This window comes from Ictidomys tridecemlineatus, chromosome 11, assembly GCF_052094955.1.
Source record: "Ictidomys tridecemlineatus isolate mIctTri1 chromosome 11, mIctTri1.hap1, whole genome shotgun sequence".
NCBI classification, from domain to species: Eukaryota; Metazoa; Chordata; class Mammalia; order Rodentia; family Sciuridae; genus Ictidomys; species Ictidomys tridecemlineatus.
In genome coordinates this window covers 23974805-24002285 of record NC_135487.1, presented here as the reverse complement: position 1 = coordinate 24002285, position 27481 = coordinate 23974805, and the positions used below count along the sequence as shown (strand labels likewise).

Sequence of the window (27481 nt, the reverse complement as noted above, 5' to 3'; positions counted from 1 at the left end):
GTCTGGCTCAGGCTGAGATTGTGCAAGAGGCCCGGGTCCTCTCATGTCTGGAGGGCTCTGGGTAGACCAATGAGCCCCCTCTTGCTTGTATCTTCTGGAGTCTTCTCTGTGTCCTGGAGAGACACCTTTGTCCCATTCCTCCTCCACCCAAACACCAGGGTCTGACTTCTGCATTTAATTGTCCAAATAGCACTTATTCAGTTCCATTCCGTTCCTTCTATAGGCCAGGCAGCTCTATGGGTGCTAGAGACTTGGGAAGAGAGGGAGAAAGAGAATAGCAAGTACTGCCGCTGGACTGGAGGAGTTCCCGGAGAGGAGGACCTCAACTCAGGACAGGTGGGGTCCTTGGCGTATATGGATGGAAAAGGGTTTCAGCACATGCTGATAGAGACACAGAGATTTATTTAAGTAAAAGATACACATTCAATGGGGGAATTCAGGTTATCTCAAGAGTGGGACATCTTTTGGGATAAAGAAAGTAACTCATATTCCAGGGAGAAAGTAGGCCATCTCCAGGGGAGAGATAGCAACCCGTTGTTCCGGGGTGTAAACATTTGGAGAGCGATGGTAGCTAGGGCCTAAACTAGAGGTGGAATCAGGGGGGACTTACACAATTCCAGGCCAGTTTTCTCTATGCTTGAGTATTGCCTTTGAATCACGTATTGCTTTTTTGCAGGCAAGAACAGGACCGAGGCCATGGGCTAAGGCTGTGGGCTGGTTGCTTACCGTTGCTTGCGTGGCCTTTCAAAGGTTGATGGGCATTACCTGCATCCCAGCAGTTCATAGGGCACTTCTCTTTTGAGACTCAGTATATTCTTTCTTTGCCCATATCCCCAAATTCCTGTCTCAGTACGAGGACAAAACCAAGAAAACACCACCACCACCAATGACAGTAATAAGGACACTCACATGGTGCTTCTCATGTGCTGGGAACATGGAGGGAAACCAGCCACACAAGGTCACTACCCTCACAGAGCAAATGTTCTAGCAAAGGAGGTACACACTACAGCAAAGGTGCTGTCCTTGTGAGAAAAGAAGAGGATTGGGGGTGCAGAGGAAGGCTCACTTAGAAAGGGTGTTCAGGGAAGTCCCTGTAGAGGAAAGGGTATCCATGGAGACCTCCGAGATGAGGGGAACCATCCAAGAGATGAAAGGAAACATTCTAGGTGGGGAGAGAGCGCAAGCAAAGGCCCTGGGGCATGGGCTTGTTTGCAGAACAGAGAGGAGACCAGGGTGGCAGAAGCTAGTGAGTAGGATGAAGGTGAGGTCAGAGATGTTGGGAGAAGCAGAGATGGGAAGGCCAGGCACAGAAACTGGGATCTGAGTAAGGAGGTGATATCTTTGGTCACACATTTTTAGAAGGCCTCGTTGGCCTCAAGGGGGCGGGAGGTGAGGGTGGAGGCAGCACACCTGTACCAGGTAAAACACTCTGGAACAATGTAGGCAGGAAGAGGCTGGGGGAGGATGAAAGGTGGGGGTGGCTCTTTATGCCACGGCCTAAAACACTGGCTGTGAGCAATCTGGGGCCTACGTGGTGGGTGGAGAGACCCAGACGCCCAGACACATTACCTATGGGGACAATTCCAAGGCTGTCCCAGGACCTCTGGTGCATTTCCTATGGGGTGGAGTCGAGGCCTTCCCAGGTTCACAGCCCTGACATGGGCCCTGCCCTCCTCTGCACCAATCTTCCCTCATCCTCCCGTGGTCTCAGCAGTTAGTGCACCTGAGTGTCCCTCCCATGTCCTAGGCTTCCTCCAACACATTTCTAAACACCAACTATGACTCAGGCGTAGAAGATACAGGGAAAAAATAAGATTTCCCTTGACTTAAAGAACTCACCATCTGGGGACAGAGAAAAAGAATCACAAGACATCCTCAAGGGCACAGGTGGACAGCCAGCACCTTGATGGGAGAGAGGGGCAGGGACAGCCTGGGGCCCAGGGGTCTTGGCTTCTATCCTCTTCCTGGGGATCTCCAAGATGTGCTCCCTGGGAGCTGACCCTGACTTCCCAGGTGCCTCAGCACTCCCGGCCCCCGCCCGCTCCTCTGACCCTGACAGTGACTGTCCACATGTGTGCCTCCCGCTGGTCTCCAGCTCTTCCATGGCAGGGCCCTCGTCTCATTCACCTTGGCATTGCCGGGCTCTGGACTGTGGCCTGCCAATGGTGGAGTCTGGATGGTGCTTCCTCTCTCCTCGATGCCCTGCATGGCAGAAGGAGGCCCCATTTGGCTACTGAAGAAAAGGTCATTTGATGGTGGCCGAGCTGCACCCCTGCCGGGAAGAGGTCTCTGCCCCTTCAGGGTGGCAGCTGCTCTTCTCGCCTCTGGCTGCCAGAAAAGCACAGCCTGTTTTAAGAAGGCCCCAGGTTTCCCATTGAGGCCAATACATAGGAAATTAGTTGAAAATGTCTGTTACACACAGAAAACACTCCAAGACATAATATCCAGAGAGTGTGAGGGGTTTGACTTATTTTTATTGTGCTTTGGTACCAAAGGAGGTACCCAAGTCCGTGTGCATTGGGGGCTGGGGGGTGGCTCAAACCACTTCAATGCCATCCTAAGGCTTTCCAATTTGTTGCCTTTCTCACCCACCGATGGGCTCCCTCCTGAGCTTGGAAGAAGTCCTTCTAGGGGGCAGTTGTGCCCAGCAACTGGATGGGTGGAGAGGGGATGCAGGAGGCAGCACCCAGAGAATTTCCAGCACCTTCTTTCCACATTTAAAATGCCAGTTTATGAGCTTTGTCTCTTTAGCCTGCAGTTTCCTTGCTGCGGAGCTTACATTTTTATTTGCAGGAATAAAAGCCGGTGGCAGTTGATGGGGCCCTCTGGAGTTGGAGGCAATAACCATTGTGGGCAACGCCGCCTGGAAAATAATAATAAGAAGAATAAGCAGCAAAGAGGGGAGACAGCTTTTCGAAGGGGGCTGATGAATGGCTACAGATTCCACTGCACCTCCACCCCCCCACCCCGCCCCCGCAAACACACCTGGCCTTCCTGCAGCCCTGCACAAATCCCACTGAACGTGGAACAGAGAGAGGCCAGACGGGAAGGAAGCTGAGGTTCATCTGAGGGGTCCTGCAACTGGCACAGGACAGCAGCTTCTGGGAAGAGCAGGTGATGTTACATCTGGAAGCGGGGAGGGAGGGGAGATGAGGCTGTAAGAGGCTTCATTTCCTCACTCGTATAAGGTTATGAGCATATCCGCCTCAGGTCATCAGGCAGCTCAGATGAGGTAGACAGAGCAGGGTGCACAGAGCCTGGCACCTAGGCTTATAGATCCTTGAAAAATAATAGATGCACATCTGTCTTCCCTTCTCAAGGCTGAAGGTGGGACCAGGAAAGCTTTTTCAAGACAGGGAGGAGGAGCCCAAAGCAGAAGGATTTGGCTTCAGTCTGGTCCCTTGCACATGCCCACTGTTAGGTGGGTACCCTCAAAGGCTGCCGAGATGCCTCCCAGCCACAGTCCTTCTCCTCCACCTTTGGCCACCCTGCCCTCCTGTATCGTGCTCCTGTGTGCATCCCTTCTGCTGTCCCCTCCAGTCTGTCCTCTTGTCTGAGTTCTGCATTGATGACCTTACTGTGCACAGGGTCTTGCTCATGATCATGAAGACCATAGTGACGGCTGATCGGTACAAAGGTGACCACCATCTCTTTCTTTCAGGGGAGGGGAACACTAACATTTTGGGTTCACACCAAATGCCAGATGCTGTGTGAATCATGGGATAGTACTAGATTTTTTTTTTCTTGATCTAGAAAACTAGCACTGAGCTCTCCATCCTACATAGGAGCAACCTTAGACTGAGGTTTGAGTGGCTTGCCCCAGTCCCTGCTGTGAGGGAGGGGGCGAGAAGGCTAGGACCCAGGCTCATCAGACTCCAGCACCCAGGTCCTCTTGATGGCACCAGGAACCTCCAAGAGAGATAATGAGACCTGAACTCTAAGAGGCATTTAGTTAGTAGACTGAACAGAACTCGCTTGTCCCAAGAAGATCTTGGATACCCTTTCCTCGGAGGGCCCAGGCTCGGAGCCTCTTGGAGGGAAGGCACTGGAAGGAGAATTTGGTTGACCCTGTCTTACTATATTATGACCAATGGCCACTTGTCCTCTCCTTGAACATTTGCAGAGACAGAGATTCCTCTCAGCAGGCAGCACATTGCAGTACAGTGATTCTCAAAGATTGGTACCCAGAACAGCAGCTTCAACGTCACGGGGAATGTTATTAAAAATACAAAGTCTTGGGCTGCACCCCAGAATCAGCATCAGATACTCAAGTGCAGAAGGTGTCCTAGTGCAATTTCTAACATTTACTGAGCACTGTGGTTGCCAAAATGAAGTCCCTCCACCCAAAGATACCCATGTCCTGTGAATAGGCTACTTTATATGGCAAAAGTGATTTTTTAAGTGCGATTATGGACCTTGATTTAGGGAGGTCATGCAGGTGAGTCTGATATAACCACGCAGGTCCTTATGAAAGGAAAGTAGGATCCAAGAGAGGAGCAGAGATGCGATTACAGAAAGACTGGGGTGATGTGGCCACGAAGCAAGGGATGCAGGCGTCCTCCGGAAGCTGGATGAGGAAAGAAGTGCATCTTGGAGCTTCTGGAAGGAATCAGCCCCACTAACACCTTGATCTTAGCCTTGTAAGATTTTGTCCTTCTGCCCTCCAGAACTACGAGAGAATCAATTTCCATTGTTAACAGCCACGAAATCTGTGGCATTTGTTACCACAACAGTAGGAAAAAAAAAAAAATCCAAGCACTTGCTGCGTGCTCAGCTCTGTTCTTGGTGCCTGTTTTTAGGCTTTTCGGCACTGTGACCAAAAGACCTGACAAGAACGATTTTAGAGAAGAAGAGATGTACCCGGGCTCACAGTTTCAGAGGTTTCAGTCCATGGCCAGCCTACTCCATCGCTCTTGGCCTGAGATGAGGCAGAACATCATGATAAAAGGGTATCGGGGAGGAAAACAGCTCAGGACAAGGTAATCAGGAAACTGAAAGGCAAAGCTTCACTCACCAGGGACAAAAATATAACCCCCTAATGGCATAGCCCCAGTGACCTACCTCCTCCAGCCACAGCCGACCTGCCTACAGTCACGACCCAGTGACTCCATATCAGTGGATCAAGCCATTGATTGGGTCATAACCCTCCATAATCCAATGACTTCACCTCTGGATGTTCTTACATTGTCTCCCATATGAGTTTTCTGGGGACACCTCATATCTAAACCCTAACAGTATCTGCAGGAAGGGTAGCATGAGCCATCCCTTATTATTACTAACCCATCCATCCATAACGACCCTGTCATGGGAACATCACTCTCACACTCTTTTTACAGATGAGAAAACTAAGGCCCAGGGAGGTGCAGACACTTGCCCAGGGTCATAGGTCAGCAAGGGGCAGAGCATGAACTAGTTAGAGCATGAATTAGATGCTTGGCTCGGAGCTTGTCTCCGGTGGCTGATTCACTCTGCCTCCTGCTAGGCTCACCTCTGCACCCTTCACCTGCCTGCACCTCCTCTATTCTCTGCAGAGCACCAATGTTTCATTGCAGCTATTTGATACTAGCAGCAAACCTCTGCCTGATGCTGGACCAGCAAAATAGACCAACCCCAAACCTTGACCTCCCTTAAGCAGCCCCGAGTCCTTTCTAACTTCTCCCTCTCCAGCTTGGAAAAGCCTTTGCATTGACGATGTTCCCAGATGCTGGGCATGGCTCCCAGTGGTTCCAGCTGTGCCCTTCTTTCTTGTGGTCGAATGAACCCCAACTTGGCTGGCATTGGGGCTGGGTAGACCAGAGACCAGCCTCAGGAGAGCTGCCGGAAGCTATTCCCAACCCAAATGCCCTTCCTGGCCAGGTGCCAGGGCTCTCTCCAAGGTGCCCATCCATCCTGCAGCGAGAACTCCGTTCTGGCTCCTGTTTGCAATGTATACACGTGTGTGGGTTGAATTTCATTCATGCCAGAATCTGACACATAGGCAGAATTTTTGTAGCAAGCATATGGCTGGGAACCCTCAGAGAGCGTGCTCAGTGGGGATCCATTTTGAACCAAGATTTCTAGTGAAAACATAAGTCAGCAAAGAAATGAAAGCTAGGATGTGCACAGGCAAGGCCTTCACCTGCACATGCAGGACTTCCAGTGTGTGTGTGCATGCGTGTGTGTGAAGAGTGTGCAATGCATGCTTGACCCTGTGTGTTGGAACAGGTTTGAGTGTGTAGCTGTGTTTGTGTGTTATATGACTACTCATTTATTGTGAATTGTGAGGTGTGTAAATTTTGAGAGTGACCGTGGGCCTGTGAGTGGTGGATGGTTTCAGGGTTGAGTGTGTGCATGGGTGAGTGTGGGCTAAACTTGCTTTCTTGAGTGCAGGTGAGTGTGTCTGATATGTGAGTAGTGAAGTGGAGTAAAGGTGTGCGCATGGGGACATGGGAGCACCTTTGTGAAGGAGAGAGGGTTCATTTGACGTGTGCATCCTAGGTGTGTTCACTGAGTGTGCCGGCGATGTGAGTGAGCTCGTGGGCGTGCATGCACTTCTCCATCTCGGTGCATGCTCCTGGCTAGCCAGACTCCAGGTTGCCTCTCCACCCATCGCTGGCAGAGCCTGCTGCTGTTTCATGACCGAGCCTCCCAGGCACAATTTAGATGATGCCCAAACAACCAGGCCGTTCAGCAAAAGATCCTGACGGATGGGCCACAAGTTCCTTATATCCATCCCCACAGCTGTCCAGCTGATTTAGACCTGCACTTGGCCATGGAGCTGGTCAGCAGCCCTCCCCCAGGGCCCTGTAGCCTGGAAGGCCTGTGTGCACACCAGATCCACAGAGGCCACTGTATCTCAGCCGCTGCCTCCCAGAAAATGAGAAAACAGGGTTGACACAATTCCCTTGGATTTGGTCACCAGAGGTGGAGATTTGGGGTCTAAGCCCCTCCATTACTTCTGTCTTGCTCTGCAACTTCTTTTTTTTTTTGCAACATAGTAAATCATTTTAGTGTTACAAACAGACTGGGCACAGCAAACACAGGTTTTCCAAGTGAGGGTTTTTCTTTGTTGTGTAGACCTGATGGAGAGTTGGAAATTGAAACTGAGGGTGCATTTGAAGGATTCCATTTAGAGAGTACAGACTGGAGAAATGGCCGAATGGGCTAAGTGGTCTAAGCCCGTGGGAACAGCCGGGCAGTGACTGCTCCTTGGGCTGTCGCTGCTGTTTATAGAGTACTCTTGCACTTGGTGGCACATTTTGTTCTTATAGTCCTGGGGAGCTGTAATGGTCACATTTTAGGTGACACATCTGAGACTCTGAGAGGTTAAGCGTCTTGTCCAAAATCACACAGCTGAACGAGGTGGGATCAGAGTTTAGGGGTAGAAGATAAGACTGCTTTAAACATGGGATGTTGGAGTAAGTGCTTTTTCCTCCATGACATGTCCATACACAAACCCTGGTCTTTCCTACCATATTTCATTTTTTGGTACCCTCTCCTTAGTGGTGATAATTTTGACTCCAATCAAGGGTAGACAAATCAAGGTGGCCAAGCCAGGAGCTCAGGGTGGAATGGCAGCTGCAGGACTGCTCTGTGCCACATTTTGTGAGGGCCATGGAGGGAACACTAGACCTGCTCAGGAGGCTAGCCTCCAGCACCTGTCACCTTCTCACTGGGTGTCAGTAGGGAAGTCGTTAGTTCATCTGCATAGTCCCGACAGGGCCATCTGTCACCCTTGGCCACCCTTCTTACCCCCCATATCTCCCGGGGGACTCCCTCTGCCCATATGGTGCACTGGGTGTGGCTTTACCCCGGATTTTCCGCACAGAAGGTTCTACTCAGGCGTGGCCTAGGTGGTGGCACTGTGCTCACCTGGCCTGAGTGACTGGCTCAGGAGTGGGCAGGTGACTCAGGCAGAGCCCAGAGAGGGCAGGAGATGTTGGCTGGAACCGTCAGAAGCCAAGTCCACACTCTCCCACTGGACACAAGAGATCAGGAGACTGGATCTGCGGAGCAGGAGCAGGCCGCCTCCACCCGGAGCCTGGGGGACAGAGACAAAGCCTGGTGAGCAAGAGCAGGCAGCAGGCAGAGCTCGAGAACGGGGACCTTGTCTGAGCCTTTGAAACCGGTTACGCTGAAGCTTGCTCACTGATTAGCGTGCAGACCCCCGTGCCACATCAAAGAAGCTGACGGGCAGCGGCGGAAACCACACATTTCCTTTAGCAAGGGCCTGCGGCAACAGGACGGCTCTGCCTCCCTTGGTTCTCGGCTTCTATCTCTAGGTCCAAGGTGGCTTCTCAAGTGCTTGTCTGCTCCCTAGAGAGAGGGGAAAGAGGAGCGGGTAAGTATTTTTTTTCCCTCAAATTGTTGATTGAGTTATATTTTTCATCCAATAATTAACAACTTTGAAGTGTACAGTCTTACAATTTTTGACACATGTATACTGTCATATAACCATTACTACATTCAAAGTAGAGGTCATTTCAACCTTATGTCAGTCCCCTACCGTGACCCCCGGCCCCAAGTGACACCAGCCTGTTTCCTATCCCTGTGCTTTTGTGTTTCCCAGAATTTCACATAAATGGAATCTTATGTATTCTTCTCATTTGGCTTCTTTGTCTTAGCATCATGTTTTTGAGGCTCAGCCATGTGATTGCATGAATCATTTTTACTTTGCTTTATTAAACTGGCCAGAAACTCTAGGACGAGGTGGAATAGAAATTGCGAGAATGGCCACCCTGGCCCTGACTCTGAGAGGAAAAGCATTTGATCTTCAATATTAAGTATGATCTTAGCCTTTGGTTTTTCATAGTTGCTCTTTATCAGGTTGAGGAAGTTCTTTCTAATTCTCTTAGTTTGCGGAACATGTCTAAATCAGGAAAGGAATGCTTTTCTGCACCACGGAGATGATCGTATAATGTTTCTGATTCATTCTGTTGATACAGTGCATTGTATTGATTGACACTTGAACCAATCTTGCATTCTTGGGATAAAATTTACTTGGTCATGGTGTCTTACCCTTTTATATATTGTTGATTAGATTACTAGTGTAATCTAATCAACAATATAGGGTTGTTGTAGGGTTTTTTCATTTATGAATGAGGGATATCTTGTAGTTTTTTTTTTTTTTTGTACTATCTTTGCTGGATTTTGATATTAGGGTTATGTTGACCTTATAGGACGAGTTAGAAAGTATTTCTCCCTTTTGTACTTGTGTAGAATTGGTGTGATTTCTTCATTAAATGTTTTTAGTATGATTCATCAGGGCAGCCATCTGGGCCTAGAATTCTCTTCATAGTGAGGATTTTAACTACAAATTCAAATTTCTTAATAGTTACAGGGACTTTTCAAGATGTATTTTCTTCCTTTCCGTTTTTCCCTGGGGATGGGGGAGTGGAGGCTACTGGGGATTGAACCTAAGAGTGCTTTCCCACTGAGCCACATTCCCAGCCCTTTTTATTTAGAGACAGGGTCTTACTAAACTGCTTAGGGCCTCAATAAGTTGCTGAGACTGGCCTTGAACTTGTGATCCTTATGTTTAGTCTCCCCAGTTGCTGGGATTATAGGTGTGCACCACTGTGCCCATGTTTTCTTTTGGGTGGACTTTGATAGTTGGTGTCTTCCACCACCCCCCATAGCTTTACTGAGGTAAAATTGAAGTACACTAAAATGCATGTATTTGAAGTATGCAATTTGATTAGTTTTGACATATATGTAACCAATGCAATCAATATAGAAAGCATTTCCATTACTTTTTAAAATGTGAAATCATGCAGACTGTGTTTCCTGCATAATTTTATTACATTGGAAATCAATCAACTTAAGATATCTAGAACTCCACTCCCACATGTCAACTATTTCAAAATGAAATGGTGCACTTCTAAATATCTCAGAGGTCAAGGAAGAAAGCACAAGAAAAGTAAATAAAAAGTGCTCTGAATTAAGTGATGATAGAAGCTTAAAATATCAGGATCTCTGAATGAAACAGTACTCAGATGAACATTTATAACTTAAAGTCCTTGCATCAGGAAGAAGCTAGAATAATGATCAAATTGTTTTCAAATAGGTAGCAGGAAGGAAAAATAGGAGTAGGAGCAGAAATATATGAAATAGAGAAGAAGTAATAGAGTTAAAATTTGATTAAAAACAAGCAAGTCTAATCAGGAAAAAAGCAAGAACACAAAAATTAATATCAATGGAAAAGGAGCTATCAAAATAATCCTACAGATTCTAAAATATATTAATGTAACATTACAATTGTATGCCAACATATGTGATAGCTTACATAATGTGGTCTATATTAGAAAAGGATCTGTGTGCTGCTGAGAAGAAACTGTATTCAGTTATTGATGGATGAAATATTCTCTAGTCTGTTAAGTCTAAATTATCAATTGTATTTGATTCTTGAAATTGAGAAGGGTTTGTTTGATGTGCATAAATGCTCCATTGTTTGGGGGTAGTTGGTGTCTTCTAAGGGATTTTTTCCAGTTCATCTAAGCTGTTAATCTATTGGTGTAAAGTTGTTTACAATATTCTCTTATTATGATTTTAACATCTCCAGTATTTGTAGTTATGCCTTTTCCCTCTTGATGTTGGTCATTTATGTGTTCACTACTTTTTTCTTGATCATTATGGTCAGAATTTATCAAATGTATTGATCTTTTAAACAAATAAATTTTGTTTTCATTGATTTTTTCTTCTCTATTTCTGTTTTTTCCCTTGTGGTGCTGGGGACTGAACCCAGGCCTTCTCACATGCTAGGCAAGCACTTTACCACCAAAGTACATCCCTGGCCCTTTTAAAATTTTATTTTGAAACAGGGTTGCACGAAGGTGTCTGGCCTGGCCTCAAACTTGTGACCCTCCTGCCTCAGCCTATAGACTATCGGAAATCACAGGGGTGCATCTTGCTTCTGTTTTCTTTTCAGTTGGTTTTGGCTCTGTTCATTTTCTAGTATGTGACTATATAGGCTTAGATTGTTGATTTTAGTCTTTTCTTCTTTTCTAATATGAGTTTCTTAACATAATTTGCCTATATATCATTTTATCTGGATTTCACAAATTTGGTCTATTACATTTTCATTTTAATTAAATTAAAGAAAAAGACTTTTTTATTTGATACCAGGGATCGAACCCAAGGAAATTAATCACTGAGCCACATCCCTAGCCCTTTTAATTTTTTATTTAGAGACAGGGCCTCACTGAGTTGCAGGGAGATCATTAAGTTGCTGAGGCTGGCTTTGAACTTGTGATCTTCCTGCCACAGCCTCCTGAGCCATTGGGACTACAGGCATGCACCCTCACGCTGGGCTGATAATTTCTAATATCATTTGTGATTTCTTCTTTGACCCACATGTTATTTAAATGTGTTGTTTCATTTCCAAATAATTGAGGTTTTGCAAACATCTTTCTATTATCAATTTCTAGTTTCTAGTGTGATAAAAGATTTCAATGCTTTCAAATTCATTATTGAGTTTTGGGTCCTGAATATGGTCTATTTTTTAGGAATATTATTTGTTTACTTGAAAGGAATGTGCATGCAGGTATAGAATGGAGTGGTCAATAAATACTAGTTAAGTCAAATTTTTGAAAGTGAGATTTGCCTGGCGCAGTGGCACATACCTGTAATCCCAGCAGCTGAGGCAGGAGGATTATGAGTCCAAACCCAGCCTCAGCAAAAGCAAGGTGTTAAGCAACTCAGGGAGACCCTGTCTCAAAATAAGGCTGCAAAAGTGGCTCTGAGTTAAATCCAGTATCAAAAAAATAAATAAATAAAAAGAAGAAAAATAGAAAGTGAGATTCAAGTCTTATTGCTTTCTGGGGGAACTTTTTCCTTTAATGACTAAGATTAATATGTTGAAATGAGTAACTATAACCATGGATTTGTCTGTTTCTCCTTTCAGCTATATCAGGTTTTGCTTCACGTGTTTTGAAGCACTACCAATGGGTGCCAGCACACCCGATATTGTTATATTGTCCTAATGAATAGCCCTTTTATCACTACAGTTGCCCCATTTTGGAATGTGACTTGCTTTGATGAGGCCCAGGAATGCTACCAGGAATGCTTGGTGGGATGGCCACAAGGTGGAAAACAGGTGGGCTGAAGGGGAAGGGCAGGATGGAGCGTCAAAGGACACATTAATAACAACCTCCTAGCTCCCAGTAGGGAGGGGAATTCCTGAGACAGGTTACTTGGCAACAGGTTGGAGCAGGGGCAGGTTCTTGATGAGGATGGAGGAAGGGCTCTGAAGGAATTAACATTTCAGTCCCTCAGGGGACAGTCTCCAACTTGTGGGGCTTACTCAAAAATTGGCCTGACTTGACCTGACATGACTCAATTTACTTATCTATACTGCCTGCCTGCCTAATTCTGGCTTCCTTCTCTCCTCTAATTTTAGGCACTCCTTACTGCTGTAAGGAAACGGGACAACAACCGTTCTGGCTTCTTCGAGCTGGAAGCGGGAGGTGTGGGGTAAGCAGTTTTGGAGTTCCCTTTTAGAAGTCAGTAAGGATTGATGTCTGGTTGGGGAAGAACAGGTTGTAAAGTCATCTGGGGATGAGTGCTTCCTTTTCATTAATTGGGGTCTGCATTATCCTATCTGTCCTGTAGGCAATGGCTTATTATCTTAAATTAACCCAGGTTGTGTGTTCTTGAAGCAGTACCTCATACAACTTTAATTTGGAGAACACCAGCTTGATATAATACTCTTTTAAAGCTTCTACCTTAAAGACTTGTATACCTTGGTGTAGATCTCGGTGGAAACTCCAAATAGGATACCACGGGTTATCGGTGACGAGTTCTGCATCCTGCCAGGATACCAGCTATGGCCCCCTTCTCTCTCCCAGGAGAAGTCTATGTTACCTGCTTTTTAATAAATTCTGCTTTATATGCTTGCCTCAGTGTGCTTTGAAATTATCTTTATCTGATAAATCTATCCATCCAAGCTTTCTTTTGATTAAAGTTTTGAGGATCTTTTTTCCTCACCTTTTGATTTCAAACCTATCTGATCTTTACAATAAAACGGAGTGTTTACAATTAAATTGAGTGTTGCTTTTTTAGTTAAGCTGACAATCACTGCCTTTTTGTTGGCTTGTTTAAGCCATTTAAATTTAATATGATTGTCAATATGGTTGGATTTAAACATGACATTTGTTGTTTGTGTATGTCCCATCTGTTTTGTTCATCTGTATTCTTCTCCTGAAAAAAAATTTTAAGATTCCATTTTATTTCCAATACATGCATGTGTATAGTTTTGCTTTATGAATTGCTCAAGAGTGGATATATTAACCTATTGCAGGCTACCTTGAAGTGATGTTTACTAATTCACATGCAATGCAAGAACTCTTGGCCTTTGTGCTATAGTTGTTATATATTTAATTTCTATGTGTGCTATTAACCAGAAATTACTTGTTTTTTTGACAATTACCTTTTAAGGTGATTTTAAAAAATAAGAAAAAATTTCCTTTATATTTATCTCTATAATTACCAATTTGAGGGTTCTTCATTCCTTTGTTGAGTTCCAGACTTACTTCAGTTATTTTCCTTCTGCATAGAGGGGTTGCTTTAATAGTTCCTGTATACTGCTCATATGCATGGATTTTTAATCTATCATATGTATTTAGTCTGCCTTCATTTTTAAAAAGCTATTTTTGCTGGGTATACCTAAATATTATGCTTGGTATGCTAAAGATGCTGATCCTTTCTGTACTGCTTTTATAACTTTTCTGTAAATATAAAATTATTCTAAAATTAAAAGCTTATTTAAAAGTAAACAGATCAAAGCTACATGCATCAATAGGGATGAAAAATCACAAGTACAATGAAAGAAATCAAAGAGAAAAAGATGGATTAAGAGTTATTGTTCACTTAATTTGGGAAATGAATTTGCCCATACTGTTAGAAATCCAGGTCTCCTGGAGAAATAGTCTTAGAGGGTGTGACTGTTAATTCTGAGTGATACTCTGATTTTGGCTTGGGTGGTGGCCACACCACACTAGTGTGTTCACTTTATGTTTATAATTGAGGAATATACTCATTTGTTCACCTGTGTGTGTGTGTGTGTAGATATTTAATATACTAATGAGGGAGTGTAGCTCAGTGGTAGGGTGCTTGCCTAGTGTGTTGAGGCACTGAGTTCAATTCCCAGAACCATATACACACAAAAGTTGTAATACTTCAGTAAAATATTTTTTAAAAATTAAAAAAAAAGATGTTGTTTCATTGTCTCATGATTTGCATTTCTTCTGTTGAGAAATCTGTTGTCACTCTTTGTTCTGGTCATATAATGTCTTCCCCCCGCCCTTTATGACCTATTTTAAGAGTTTTCTTTATCTCATTGGTTTAATACTGTAGAAGAAAAAAATCAGCAAACTTGAAGATGTACCAGTAAAACCTGTATTTTAAAAGAAGTACAAAAAAGATAAAAAGACTAAAAAAAAAAGAACAGAGCTTAGTGAGCTGTGAGAAAATAAGCCCAGTTTTAAAGGTATTTTACATAAAAAGACTCTTTTGCTGATTTCTGGATTTACCTGGGGACGGCTTCCTCCCTTTTAAAAAACATTTCCCCATACAGAATCTAGCTGCCTATGTCATCAATTTCTCTTCTGTCTCCCGAATTCAGCAAGACCACAGAGCTCAATTTGACCTCCCCTCCCCACACTATACCATGGAAACTGTCTCTGGGCAGTAAGCAGGGACCACCATTGTGCGATACTTGCTTAGTTTCCTTATCTGGGTAACAGCAGTCCTGTGGTCTCTATTTTGTACAATGTCTTGTAAAAGTTATTGTTTGCATTTTGTTTGTTTTTCTAATGGTTTATGGTAAGAGGGAAATTTCTGTATCAGTTCAACCTTCATGGTCAGAAGCAAAAGTCCTCTAGGGGATAATCTTTTAAGGCCAAGATTCAGAAGTTGCTCACTAACACTGGGTTGTCAGAATTTAGTAATATAGCAATATCGGGTTATAAGGAGGAAACCTGAATAATGACATCTAGCTATGTGTCCGTGTGCCCAGATACGCTGCATTACTGGAGGAAGAGGGAAATATAGGTTGTGGGGTTTTTTTTTCAATTATTTGCATCAATTTGGGGGTTGAGTTTCTGACCTTGGTACTCTAGAATCCTGGCTAATAGATTCTCTCAGTGGACAGAGGGAAGCATAAGTTCAACAACAAGGATACATTTAATTTTGTACTTAATCTCTTTGGAGCTTAGTTTTCCTATCTGCAAAATTAGAATATTCATATCTAGTTTGTTCTTAAGTTTAATGAGTTTATGAATGACAAAGTCTTTTTAAGCTGTACAATACTATACAACTACATATGACACTCATCAATCTTTTTCTAACGCCCAAGTTCAGGTTTTCACCCATTATATACTCTTAAAACACTTGGTAATTTTCCCCATAGTTTATCTCAATTGCAATAGTCAGAAGAAGCACAGGATGCTCAGAGAGTTGCTATTTCTCTGGTTCACAGCACACTGCACAGTGACTGGTGTTTATTGAGCTCCCAAGGAAGTATTGAAGTGAACCCATGGCAATATAAGATGCCATACCATGGTCTGACCTCTAGGGGGAACTCAAGCCTCCTCTACAGTTACTGCGCCTCATCCAAATAAATGCTGGAGAGAAGGTAGAGTTATCTGCTGGGACAGGTTGCTGGAGTGGCCAGGGCAGGGGCCAAATGGGCAGCTTTCCACAACAATGGATAAAGATTTAAAGTGGTGCATCTACATGGCACACTTTCTGGGGATGTGATGTCTCTTTGATGTTCCTTTGGGCAGGTGCACAGATTCAGCCCTGGAGCTGCCTCCTGCTTAAAAGGTGTGTCCATTCTGGGAACGACTCCTGGGCTCTATGTGCTGATCACACACAAAACTCTCGTTGTAGCCTTGTCCTTTCCATGGAACTTCAGACCCTTAGATCTGGTTGCTCATATCGTGTGTGTGTGTGTGTGTGTGTGTGTGTGTGTGTGTGTTGCTGGGGATTAAACCCAGACCCATGTGAGTACTTAGAGTGTGCTGTACCACTGAGCTACACCAATTGCTCACATATCCAAGTGGATGTCTAATGAAGGCATTTTGAACTACAAGTGACCCAGGTAAAACTTGTTTTGTCCCTCAAACCTCCCCTCTTCTCCATCTCAGCACAACGTCTCCTGCTTGTTCGTGTCCTGCATCTAGGTTTTAGTCTAACTCCTTTCTTCTGCTGGCCAAGACCAACAAATAAGTTCTCAGACCCCACTAGTCACATGTTTCTCTCCATCTGCACCATCTCCCCATGGTTCAAGCCTCTTTGGTTTCGTGCATTCATTAGCACCTCACAGTTGCACGTAACGGTGAGGTTCATTTTGACATAATCATACATGCACGGAATAGAATTGCCCCCATTTCAGTCTCCCGGGCTTCCTCTTTCCCTCCCCTCCTCCCTACCTCTGTTTCCCTTCTTCTATTCTATTGTTTCCATTTATTTGTTTTAAATTGGTGCTTTATGGATATGCATAAAAAATCAATTCATTGTGATCTATTCACCTATGTGCACAGCATAATTTCGTCAATTTCATTCTGTGGTTCCTGCCTTTTCCCATCCCTCCTCCTCCCGCCTCAGCCCCTTCTACTGATGTCTCCTCGGTCTTCACGATATCTGCCCCTTCCTTTGCTCTACTTTCCTCATTTGACAGAAAACATCTGACACTGGACTTTCGGAGTCTGGCGTATTTCACTTTGCATGATGTTCTTTACCAGCAAATTCCGTAATTTCATTCTTCTTTGTGGCTGAGTGAAACTCCATTGTGTCAATATACCACATTTTCTTTGTCTGTTCATCTGTTGTTGGCCGTCAGGGTTGGTTTCATAACCTGGCTATTGGGAATTGTAGTGCTGTAAACATTGATGTACCTGTATCACTATAGTATGCGATTTTAGTTCTTTTGGATAAATAGCTGGGTGATATACTGGTTCTATTCCCCGTCTTTTAAGGAATCTCAATACTGCTATCCAAAGTGGTTGTACTAACTTGCAGTCTACCAATAAGGAATGAGTGTGGCTCCCCACCCCCATTCTCACCAGCTGTCATTATTAATTGTATTCTTGACATTGTCATTCTAACTGGAGTGATAGGAAATCTCAATGTGGTTTTGATTTGAAGTTCCTTGATTGGTAGGGACATTGAACTTGAATTTCATTTATTTGTTGGCCACTTTCTTTTCTTATTTTGAGAAATGTCTGTTTAATTCTTTTCCTTGGATTATTTGGAGTTTTGTCCTAAGATTTTTTTGAGTTCTTTATATATTCTGGATGTTAATTTCCCTGTTGAAGGAATATTTGGTGAAGATTCTCTCCCACTCTATAGGTCTTCTTTTTATATTCTTAATCATTTTATTTGTTCTGCAAAAGTTTTTTTTTAATGCTATTCCAATTATTGATTATTGGTTTTATTTCTTGAGGTCTTGTTAGAGAGGTTGATGCCTGTACTAATATGTTGGAATGTTGACCCTATGTTTTCTTCTAGCAGTTGCAAAGTTTCTGGTCTAATTCCAGATATTTGATCTACTTTGATTTGATTTTTGTGCAGGGTGAGAGATAGGAATCTAATTTCATTCTTCTACATATGAATGTCCAGTTCTCCCAGCACTAAATGTTAAAAAGGCTGTCTTTTCTCTAGCATATTTTTTTGGCAACTTGGGTGAGTGTAAGTTGACTGTAAGTATGTGGATTTGTCTCTGGTGTCTTCTATTACATTCCATTGATCTTCACGTCTGTTTTGGTGCCAATACTCAGGTGTTTTTATTACTATAGACCTGTAGTATAATTTAAGATCAGGTATTGTTATGCCTCCAGTGTTGCTCGGGATTGCTTTGGCTATTCTGAGTTTTTTATTCTTCCAGATTTCTAGTTTTGTGAAGCATGTCATTTGTATTTTGATGGGGATTGCATTGAATCTGTATAATACTTTTGATAGTATGATCATTTTGACAATATTAATTCTGCCTATCCAAAAACATGAGAGGTCTTTCCATCTTCTAAGGTCTTCTTCAATTTCTTTCTTCCATGTTGAATAGTGTTCTTTGTAAAGATCTTTAACCTCCTTGGGTTATATTTATTCCCAAGTATTATATTATATTGTATTCGAGGTTTTCGTGAATGGAATAGTTTTCCTGATTTCTTTCTCAGCAGATTCATTATTGGACTATAGGAAAGCTGTATTCCATGAATGTTGATCTTTTATTCTGCTACTTTGCTGAATTTGTTTCTCAGTTCTAGAAATCTTCTGATAGGTTTTTTTTTTTTTGGGGGGGGGAGACTTTTAGATATAGGATCATGTTAACAAACAGGGATCATCTGGCTTTTTCTTTTCCTATTTATATCCCTTTAATTTCCTGCTCTTGTCTGGTAGCTCTGGCTGGAGTTTCAAAGACTATACTGAATAAGAGTGATGAGGGTGGACATCCTTGCCTTGTTTCTGATTTTAGAAGAAATGCTTTCAGTTTTTTTTTTCTCCATCAAGTATGACGTTGGCTTTGGGTTTTTCAGATATAACACTTATAAATTTGAAACAAATTCCTTCTATCCCTAGTTTCTCCAGTGTTGTAAGATGAATGGGTGCTTGATTTCGTCAAGGCTTTTTTTTTCTGCATCTATTGAGATGATCATGTGATTCTTGTCCTTACTTCTATTTCTGTAGTGAGTTACATTTATTCATTTCCATATGTTGAGCCAACCTTGCATCTCTGGGATGAAACCCACTTGATCATGTTGCACTATCTTCCTAATAGGTTTTGAAAGCGGTTTGCTAATACCTTATTAAAGATTTTGGCATCTATGTTCATTAGGGATGTAGGTTTGTAGTGTTCTTTCTTTGATGTGCCTTTGTATGGTTTTGGCCTCCAGGTTATACATTTTAGAATGCACTTGGGAGTGTTCCCTTCCTTTCCATTACATGGAATAATTTGAGGAAGATGGGTGTTAGTTCTTCTTTCAAGGTCTGGTAGAACTCAGCTAAGAATCCATCTGGTTCTGGGCTTGTCTTTGTTGGAAGGCTTTTAATTGCTGCTTCCATCTCATTGTCAAGCCTCTTTCATTTCTTGCTTGGATACTGAAATGATCTCAGAACTGGTGTGCTTGGAAAATCAGAATTGCATATTTTTTTAAATTGACAAAATTATATATATTTATGCACATAGTATGATGTTTTGATATACATACACATTGTAGAGTGTCAAGCTAGTTAACATATCCATCATTTTGCATCCTTATCATTTTTTTTTGTAATGAGAGCTTTAAAATCTACAATTTGCTCTTAGAGATTTTCTTTCTTTTTCTTTCTGCGGTATTGGAGATGGAACTCAAGAGGGCTCTACCACTGAGCTACGTTCCAATTATTTTTATTTTTATTTTTAAGACAGGGTCTCACTAAATTGCCCAGGCTGGCCTTGAACTTGGATCCTCCCTCCTCAGTAGCTGGGATTCCAGATGAGCACCACTATGCCCGGCTACTCTTAGTAATTTTCAAGTGTACAATGTATTATGATTCCCTCTAGTCACAGTAGATTTCCAGAACACATTCTCCCCAGCTCACATGTTGTACTTTCTGACCAGCATCTCCCCATTCCCTGACCTGCCCTTAGTATTTGATAACCACCATTCTATTCTCTGCTTCTATGAGTTAGGTCGTTTCAGAGTGCACATATAAGTGAGATCGTGCTGTGCCGGCCTTATTTCACTAAGCATAATATCCTCCTGGTTCATCAGCATCGTGCAATGGAACACTCCTCAGCCTTAATGCCTGAAGAGAACTTGTTGTCTGTGACAACGTGGATGACCCAGGATTACACTTGCAAAGGTCAACCCGGATCACATCAATCCCTCTTTTAAAAATTCTTCTACATCTTTTCACGCCACGAGAGCAACGTTTGACATTTTATCCTGGTTTCCAAAACTTCATGTGATTGTAGCCTGTTTACCTCCCCGACGGCAGCTCATGCCCCTCTTTTTACCCCGCTTTCCACTGTGATCTCACTGAAAAGGTCTGATTTCTGTTCCTCGCGCTTGCCAGGCTGGTTGCCACTCTGTGGCATTTGCAAGAGCGGCTCCTTCTGCCTGGAGCGATTTCTCCCCAATCTCACCATAAACAGGCTTATCTTCCTTTCTTAGTCTAAATGTCAACCACTTAAGATCCACCAAATATAGATTAGCCATTTAGTGCCTGTCACATCATACAATTTTACTTCTCTGCATAGCATCTTTTACTATCTGATATTAATCTGGCTATTTGTTTGTTTGTTTGTTTGTTTTTTGTCTTTTTCTTCCTTCCCACTAGATTTTAAGTTTGAGAGCAGGGACATTATCTCTCTTGTTCACTGTATAAACTTCAGCACTTAGAATCAATTCTGGAATACAGTAAGTACCTACTGAGTGCATTAATGAATCAGACCACTCTTTTGTTTTAGTATAAGTGTGCATCTCTGCCCCTACTTAGGCAAAAGAGCATTTCATTGGAACCTTGGTTTGGCCAAACTCATCAGTAGATCATAGAGAGGTTCAGAATCCTTAATAAAGATCATGATTTTGATAATCTCTGTGTAAGTCAGCATTCTGTTACTATAACAAAAGACTTGAAATCATCAACTAATAAAGAGAAAAGGTTTATTTTGGCTCGCAGCTTTGGAAGTTCCAGCTCCTGGTTGGATGGCCCCTTTGATTTGGGCAGGAGCATGTGGCAAAGCCAAACCACTCACCTAATGTCCAGGAAGCAAAAGAAAGAGAAAAGAAGAAACCAGGGCCCCCGACTTCTCCAATGACTTGAAACCTTCCATGAGGTCCCACTTCTTCAAGGTCTCACTCACTGCCTCCCAAGAGGAGCCCTTGGGAATCTAGCCTTTACCACGTGGGCCTTTGGGGACATTTAAGATACAAGCCATAGAGGCCTGTGATCTTTTTTCCCCTCCCTTGCCAACTTACAGCGGCCCTGGGTATCGGGTAGAAGATTTGGGGTTCAGAAAAAAGTGCAGCAGCTCATTCCAGTTGAATACCTGGCAGAGCAGCAAGGCTTCAAGACCCTGGTTCCTTTTTATCCCACCCAATCCCTATCTACCTCCACGACTGCCTTCACCCAGGCTAGAATCCACTACCCCAACCAACCCGGCTGGCAGCATCGTGGGAGACATTCTCAAACCTTGCCGTTTCCGCAGCTGTAGCTGGGCCGTGGCTGGATTAGGCTAGACAGACACCAGAGGGAAGAGGGCCGACAAGGGCAGAGCGATGGGAAAGTAGAGCATCCGTGGGAGAGCGAGGAGACTTCCAAGGCCCGGTCAAATTTTCAAAGTTTTGGGTGGTGGGATTTAGCCATGTTCGTCACTATTGGGTCAGACACAATACCTCTTTCTTTGAACACCTTTCAAAAAGCGACAATTTCATTCTTGAAGGCATCATAGAATTTGATGGACGCAGAGGACCCAGGATCCCATTTCATTCTCTCTCTCCCTGGACAGGAATGTCCTCTGCCATGGAATGGAAAGGTGGCCATTTGGATTCTAAAACACTAAATGGTAGAGGCCTCACTTTTATATCAAGAAACTTGTTTACATTTCAGAAGATGATGGATTAGAATGTTTTCCTTACATGGGACATAATTCCCCTGGAGCAGCTCTCTGAGAGTCCTTGTTTTCCTCTCTGGACCTCAGAGAGGGAGCCTAAAACCCATCCATCCTAACACCTGATGAGATCATAGTTTAAGATGGGTCTTAAGGAGGTGATTAAGGATAAGTAAGGTCCTAAGGGTGGCATCTTAATCTGACGGGATTGCTGGGGTTTTCTAAGAAGAGAAAGAGGCATGTGTCCTAAGGAAAGGCCACACAGAAAGAATGTGGTCACTGAAAGCCATGGACAGAGGAAAGACCTCTAGAAAAACCAAACCCTCCATCACCTGGATTTAGATTCTAGCCTCCAGAAGTGTGAGAATAAATTTCTGCTGCTTAAGCCTGCCGACCATGTTATTTTGTTATGGCAGCCTGAATGGACTGATATTTCGTCTTTGTACACCACAGGTAACGGTGAAAGTTCTTTGTAAACTTCTATTATTCAAGTGAAATGGCGGTGCTCTCTTCAGCTGCTTTGCATGACAGCTGAGATGCCCATGAATTGAAGGGAAACCCACAGGGAAATAGGGTGGGTGCTGCCCAGAGTAGTAGCACGACTTTCCTTCCTTATTCTATAGATACTGTTCTCAGAATCAGTACAACAAAGACTGATGTTTTGACAAATATTGACTGAGTTTTACTGCTGTGTGAGTCAGCTTTCCATTATGTAGTAAAATACCTGAGATAATCGACTTAAAAAGAAGAAAGGTCTATTTTGTTTTATGATTTTGGTGGTTCCATCTCATGAGTGATTGGCCCAGTTGCTCGTGGACCTGTGACGAGGCAGCACACCACAGAAGGAGTGCACAAGACAGCAAGCTTCTCACCTCATGGTGGCTGGGAAGAAGAGAGAGAGAAAGAGTGCCAGAGTCCAGTATCCCACAATCCCCTTTGAGGGCACGCCTCCAGTGAACTGGAACCTCCCTCTAGGTCCCCTCTCTGATGGTTTCTAACACCTCCCTAGAGCACCAAGCTGAACGCCAGGCCTTTAACACGTGAGCCTTTGAGGGGCATTCTAGATATATCTAGAGCAACTTCCCAACTGGTTTAACCCACTCTCCACAGGTTTTGCTACTAGCCCACCGGCTTTGTGCATTGAGTGCCTGACTTGACATGGGTCTCGTTAGATTTCCGCATGCTACGTTTGCCTCGTTTAAAAGAAACATCTAAATATATTCACTGCCTGGCCCCAAGTGAAGAAATCATTCCCTTTCTCCAGACATTTCATAAAGAAGTTGAGTGGGAAAGGGGTCAAGAAAAGAGCCCGATGTTATGAGCAATAATGACGACTCACATCTGTACAGAACTTTACAAGTCACAGAGCTTTCTGCTAGTTTAGGGATCCTGGCAAAACAGGAAATGAGTTTCATCTTTCATGACCCCTTTTTTTCCCCCCCTCCGAATTTCTCAGTGTGATGAAAAGACACCGGGAATTAGGAGCACTCACCTTGGCTTTGAAGCCACGTTACCTCTCTCGGCTTTGATGTCCCCCGAAGAGTGAAGGAAAAGACTTGATGCTCCCCGCGGTCACCTCTCGTCAATGTTGTCTGTCGTGGATACCATAAGGCATAAAATGATTCTGCCTACTGCCGATCTACCGTCATAGAAAGACCTGCCCGGAGACCTCCTTTGCAGGCACAATGTGTGTTTGGTAAATCAACACAGAGTCCCAGGACCCTTACTGGAGCTCCAAAGTATTCAGGAAACTTTCCACTCATCCGTAGTTTGAAGAATCGACATTTTTAGTTGTTGCTAAATTAATCGCCCCTCTCCGTCTACAGCGATCACCCGCTCAGCCATTCTCCACGATACCTCTCGGAAACGAGGGGCTCAGTGAGTGTGTCCGCACATCTTCTGAGGACTGTGGGGTGCGGTTCCTCCAGCAAAATCCTTTTGGCTCTGTCAGAGCCGCCAGGTGCTCTTTTGCTCCCTCTTCTCCCATTGTGAGTCTCCTCTCAGCCCTTTTTCATCTGCACCTTTGATATTCATGTCTGCCATGTCTTTATTCAAGGTGCCGATAAAAATGCATTGTGTGTGACTTGATTTGCTCAGAAAATGATCATGTTTTGTAGACTTAGGGATGTAAGCGCTTGTAAAGAAGCAAAAGATTTGGTGGAGGGGAAACGGGTTATTTCTTGACAAACAAAAAAATCTTCAGGAAGATAACGTTTTGGTTTCGTTCCTCGTTGTCAACCCCTCCCTATTCCAGATCTTCATATCTCACCCTAGAGCACCCCGTGCCTGGGGGGAAGGTCGAGGGGCTAAAGTTTGCTGGGTGGGGTACAGCCTGGCCAAAGTACCCTGCGAAAACAGGCGAGGCATTCAGGTTAAGCACGGTGGGCAATAGGTGACCACTCACAGTTTGTAAGCAGAGGTGTAAGGTAATGGTGCCTTGTCTACTATTTGTCTTTAGATGGCTCTGTTCAGACCAGGGGACTGCTTCACTGGATTCCCAGAGTCAAAGCAAATGTATACTTTGGTACTTTCTGTGTCTTTACTGGCCAGCAGAAGATTTAGAAGCATTTTTTTCCCCCAAAGTGTGTGTGTGTGTGTGTGTGTGTGTGTGTGTGTGTGTGTGTGTATGTGTGTATGTGATTCATTTAAACATATATTAATGGAACCCACCTAGAGATTTTGGGTCAAGAGGTATAAGGTAGGGCCTAGGAATTTGCGTAGTTAACCAAGTTTCCAAGTGGTACTGGCCCAAGGACCACACTTAGAGAATCACTACTCTAGGGAAGCCCATGTGTCTTCCTAACCTTTCATTGAAACAAGGTTCAAGAAACATCAGGCGACTCAAGAAGTTCACTGAGAAAAGTCACATCTTCTTGGTTATGGTTGGACTAAGGCACTTTGTATGTCTCCTTGGTATATAACGAAGACATTTTCTCCAGGGAGGCGTGGCTTCAAAGAATGGATTTTTAGAAATGTCTTAGTCCATTCTGTGTTGCTATGACAAAATACTGGAGATTAAGTAATTTATAAAGAACAAGTCATGATTCTGGAGGCTGGGAAGTGGTACCAGTGTCTGGGGAAGGCCTTCTCACTACATTGTAACATGGATGAAGGGCGTGGCATGGTGAGAGGACAAGAGCAAGCAATTTGGGCCACTCTTCCTTTTTCATAAAACCACTAATCATGTCGTGGGGGCCCCACCCTCATGACTTCATCTAACCTTAACTATTTCTCGAAGACCCTACCTCAAAATACCATCCACTTATGAATTTGGTGATTAAGTTTCAAAATGCATAAACTTTGGAGGAAAACATTTAAACCATAGTGGAAACCAGTGGAATTTGGCATTATGACTCATCTAGCAATAGAAATTCTCTTTCTCATTGGAATGGGCTGCTTCATAGCCCATCAATGGTTATCAATTGACTTTATCATCTCAGATTGGTGAGATTGACCCAGGAAAATTTTAGATCAAGTACCAAGAAGAATCTACTGATAAGAAAAACTGCAAAATTCACAAAAGGGACTCACGAGAAGTTATGACATTTCTTGTTGGGGAAATAATTAGAAATAAATTGGATTTTTCTCAACATCAATGAAGTTTGGGGTTTGAAATCAAAGAGAGCATGGTTGGAATACTTTTTATGCCTCTTTTTAAGGTAATCTTCTTTACATGAGTCACCTAACCTCTCAGACTTTTTTTTTTGTACTACATACATAAAATAGGGATTATCAGGGCTTCTGTAAAGTTTAAGCAAGATAAAGCGTGTAAAAGGCTCAGCATTTTGTCTGGTTCAAAGTAGATGCTCAACTAATGTCAATAATCTCCCTTCTAATGTCTTCTCCCTTCTACAAAGGCCATTTTACCATTGAACATTATGATTATTTTGAAATATATCAGAAAGGAAGACAAAGAACCAGACTTGGAAGGGGAGAGTCATTTTCAGAGTCAGCACCATTGCTGCCAATTTGGAGATTAAACTTTCTCGGTGGCTTGAGAACATCAGTGTGGTAAGGGATTTAGGTACAGACGGCGGAGAGAAATTGAATCTGCAGAGGGCCTGCTCGCTCAGCTCTGGGTGGCTCTGGAAACCTGCTTCCTGCTGACAGAGGGAACCAGCAATAAGCCCAGTGGGCGTCAGCACCTTGGACAGGGAACCCGAGAGCCAGGTTTTTGTCAGCTGGGCTCTTGCTAGGCCTGGGTAATGATCCATGGCAGTCTTGTTAATGGCCTCAGGGCTTCCCATATTTCTGTAATTATTCAATCATTTGGAAGTTTTGAGTTTCTAATTATTAGGCATGAATTAAAATACACTCTGTAATTCAGTTCTCTCCAGGCCTTGAACTAGTGGTGCCTGGTGCCCTGGGTTATCCTCTTAGTGGATGGCGGTCGACAGCAGCTGCAGTCCTTTCTACTCATTTCTCTAGGTACTGACCTGTTGGACTCCCTGCTTGCCATCAGATATTTAAAGCAGTGCTCAGTGAACAAATGGCAGGTGCCCCTCTTTCTAAGTTCATCCCCTTAGTACAGAGCAAGACTCTCAGCCTATGGTGCCTATAAAAATCACCCAAGAGCTCTTCAAATACCTACGCAAGGCCCTCCCCCAGAAAGTGTGATTAATTGGTCTTGAGAGAGGCATGAGCATCCATATTTCCTAAATGCTCCCTAGTTAATTCTAATGTGCATCAGGGTTGAGAACCACTGGACTCAAGATGGATCTTTTTATCTCCTAATGTCCCCTTGGAGTTGATTTCAACTGCTAACTGATGATTCTGTTAATATATGGACTGAACCCAATTTCTAGCTTATTGATTTCTAGCAATGCAAGCTCATCTCCCCCAAATTTAGAATGGGAATGTATTTATCTTTAAAAATCTGTGCTATCGATCTTAAAAAAAAAAGTTTGTGAAAAGAATGAAAGAAAATTTGGACTGGGGATGTGGCTCAAGTGGTAGCGTGCTCGCCTAGCATGCGTGAGGCACTGGGTTCAATTCTCAGCACCACATAAAAATAAAATAAAGATATTGTGTCCACCTGAAACTAAAAAATAAATATATTTTCTTAAAAAATTGCATGTGAAAATAATTATCATTAATATTAATGTAGAGCAACCTAGAGAAACAAAGGACCTAAATTCTGGTGCAGCCCTTCAGATGTCATTTAGTGAAATTGAATGTGGACATGTCCTGTGACCTGGCAATTTTACTCTTGCATATATACCTGAGGAAACTTGGGGGCACCGGTTCATCTTGGAACACAGCCGAAGATGCTCATAGTAGCATTGTTGGTGATGTCAGGGAATTCTAGGCAAGCAAGGCACTTGTCACTGAGACACGGATAGATGACCGGTAGAGGATGCTTTTGTGGAATACAGAGTGGACGTTCGAACAGGAAAATGGGCATACACCCAGCAACACAACTAGAACTGTAAAATGGAGTGATGAGTGGAAAAAGGAAGCCATGTGTCATCTGCCGCACACTGTCACTGATGCACATGTAAAACAAATTCATTCCCAGAGCATCCATGCATTTGTATCCAAAGGTATTTACCAAACACAATCTAGTAAGAGCCTGTGGGAAATGGGACTGAGAAGTGGGGATGAAGAGAAAAATAATGAAACAAAATCTAGCCAGAGCTGAACTTCAAACAGGCTGATGCTCATGGTATGTACAGTATGTGCTGTGAACCAGGAAGTAAGATTAACTTATTTTCCTGCTCCTTCCGAGGGGAGAGAGAGAGGGAGCGTGTGCTTGCACACGCCATGACTGGTTTAGAAGCAGGATCCAGAGAACCTAGGAGAAAAATAAATCTTGGGAACCAGAAAAGGGAACCAGAAACCCGTTCTGGGTTGGAAAGAAAAATCTAGCTTCATTTGCTCCCTAGAATGGATTGGAAGAAGAAATGAACAAAC

General features: G+C 43.5%; 1 long non-coding RNA gene across 1 annotated transcript in view; it reads left to right on the top strand.

Annotated features, from left to right (window-relative positions):
• The window catches only part of LOC120890710 (uncharacterized), a 44550-nt gene that overhangs the window by 9481 nt on the left and 7588 nt on the right, over positions 1-27481 (top strand). The window contains exon 2 of the long non-coding RNA XR_013427701.1: positions 12377-12450. This is a non-coding gene — a long non-coding RNA (uncharacterized LOC120890710). The remainder of the gene's footprint in view (positions 1-12376; positions 12451-27481) is intronic.